The sequence below is a fragment of the Melampsora larici-populina genome (genome assembly GCF_000204055.1).
Source record: "Melampsora larici-populina 98AG31 unplaced genomic scaffold MELLAscaffold_95, whole genome shotgun sequence".
Classification (NCBI taxonomy): Eukaryota; Fungi; Basidiomycota; class Pucciniomycetes; order Pucciniales; family Melampsoraceae; genus Melampsora; species Melampsora laricis-populina.
The window spans coordinates 191922-194683 of NW_006768859.1; positions in this window are offsets into that span (position 1 = coordinate 191922).

Below are 2762 nucleotides of genomic sequence, written 5' to 3' on the forward strand. Positions count from 1 at the left end.
ACACGCATGAGTACACCTGCGTGTGACGCAGGTACACGCATGCGTGTCCGGAGTGTGTACACGCATGACACATGTGTATGTACACATGCGTATGCCGCAGCCACACGCATGAGTACACCTGCGTGTGACGCATGCGTGTGCACAGTGTGTACACGCATGACACATGTGTATGTACACATGCGGATACCTGCGTCCCACGCATGGGTACACCTGCGTGTGACGCATGCGTTACGCGCATGACTCATGTGTATGTACACATGCGGATACCTGCGTCACACGCATCAGTACACCTGCGTGTGACGCATGCGTGTGCTGAGGCATTAGTATACCTACATGTGATGCATGTGAACATACAGGGGTAAACATGCGTGTACCTGCGGCACACATGGGTATACTGATGCGTGTACCTGCAGGCCACGTATCAGTATACCCATGTGTCAGCACACGTATCCGCACAAATACCCCTGCGTTCCCCTGCGTATGCCGCCTTCACATGCGTCATACGCAGGTGTTACACGCAGAGGTCCACGTGCATCACATGTGCAGTATCAACATGCATTCAAAGGATTCATGCGTGTACCTGCACCATGTGCACCATGACCATGCGTCCATGTGTCACACACACGTATCCGCACAAGTGTGTGATCCATTATCACTGCGTGTGACGCAGTTCCACGCAGGTGTTTCACGCAGGGGTACACATGCGTCACACGCAGGTATTCACAGGGGTGCTTTCATTCCATCGGATTCAATCGAATCATTTGAGTCAAATTATTCCATTGAAACATGGGTGCGTATAATACCTTTGATTTCTTTGAATCAAATGTTTGAGTCAATTGATTCTATTGATTCAATTGACTCAATTGACTCAATTGACTCAATAGAATCAATTGACTCAATAGAATCAATTGACTCGATAGAATCAATAGAATCTATCGCATTCTTTGAGTTCTTTGATTCTATCGAGTCAATTGATTAGATTGAGACAATTGAATCAATTGACTCAATTGACTCAAGAGACTCAATAGACTCAATTGGCTCAATCTAATCAATTGACTCGATTGGCTCAATTGAGTCAATTGATTCAATTGATTCATTAGATTCGATTGAGTCAATTGACTCAATTGACTTGACTCAATTGACTTGACTCAATTGAGTCAATTGATTCCATGGAATCAATCGATACCATTTCGATTCTTCAACAGGTTATTCCTGGGGGTCAATAGCTCCCCCCCCTTCCCCCCCTTTTCTCCCACTTCGCCTACTCAAAGTCAATCCACCCATTCATCGTTCGCTCAATTCCATCTCCTTTTTGACTCAGCATACCTACTTGTCGCTGGAAGTGCCCCTTTCTAACTCTAACAATTCTACTTAGGGGTAAGTGGCTAGCAACTGCTATCTTCCTGATAAATAGATCAACTCACTGCTGATCCCTTCATCGATTACCCAATTTGATTGCTATAGGTTGCCTCATCCCTCTGTTTCTTGTTTATCAACGATCTTCGGGTTTCGACACTTCAAGAACTTTGATTGTTAAAATTTCACACATACAGTCGTGGTTGCTTGATTAGAGTGTTGTTGGCCTCCGCGCTACGATCCATCTGGTCATACGGCTCGCTGTGTCTTGATTTTTCAACTTTTAAAAGTTTTTGTCTTCAGCAATCAACATTTGCATCAGTTTCCCAGCAATGTCACGCCAAAAAAGACGCCAAAGAGCCGAAAAAAATGGATTCAAAAAAAGTAATTTCAAATCCAAGACCTCACCCTCAGCAGTCAAAAGGCGAAGTGAACGTTGGAAGGCTTACTACAGAAATGGGCTTGGGAGACTCTACCCTCGACGACATACCAAGAGGACTCAACTCAAGGCTCGTCTTACCACCGAACTTGGTCTTCCTCTGGACACTCTGTTCATATTCCAATGGAGTCGAAACAGTGATCACTTCTTCTTCGATAGAGCGCCCATCATAATCCATACTGGTACTGTTGCCATCATCAATGCGGCTACTCTAGAACTTGTATTGGTGGTGCGATGTACTAAGTTCAAGGATTTATCTCCTGCGGATAAGGAAGCCTTTGATGAAGCCATTTCGACGACTTTCAAGGCTGCCCGAGCCAGAAGAAAATGTCTCACCAACGCAGCAACGCAGGATTATCAGGATGCGGGGATTTTTTGGGGTTGGATGGGATGTGCAGGTTGGAGAGGAGGGTCGGATCCTGGCCTTTCTTTGGGTAAATAATCCCCTTTATTTCATTTTAGGATCCAATTTGCTGATGAGCTGTCACTTTACTTCATAGGTCCGTATGCTATCAATGATTTTACCTCCACAACTCTGGAACGTATAGAGGGTGACAAGCAAACCATGGCCAAATTCCACCAAATCCGCGACTTCCTCGCCGAAAGATTTGCTTCTTTAGCCTTTTCAGTATTCCTTTCTAATATTCAAATTGCTTTCGATGCGAATGTTCCCGGTTTTGATCATTTAGAATGGCAAGACACACCCAATGGTCTAGTGTTCGCTTCCAACTTGATTGTTACGTGTGATGGTTTCTTTAACAAACCTCACCAGGATAAAGATCATACTCGTTATTCTTTTGGTATCAACTGTCTCATTGACTGTAAGACGGGAATGCCATATCAATCGGAGGGTTCAGAAAATAAAGGTACCATCTGTGGAGCTATGTTCATAGTTCCGGACTTTGATATAGTAATTGACTATGACCGCTGTGATGGTCTTTATGAGACTGTTTGGGATTCTACGGCG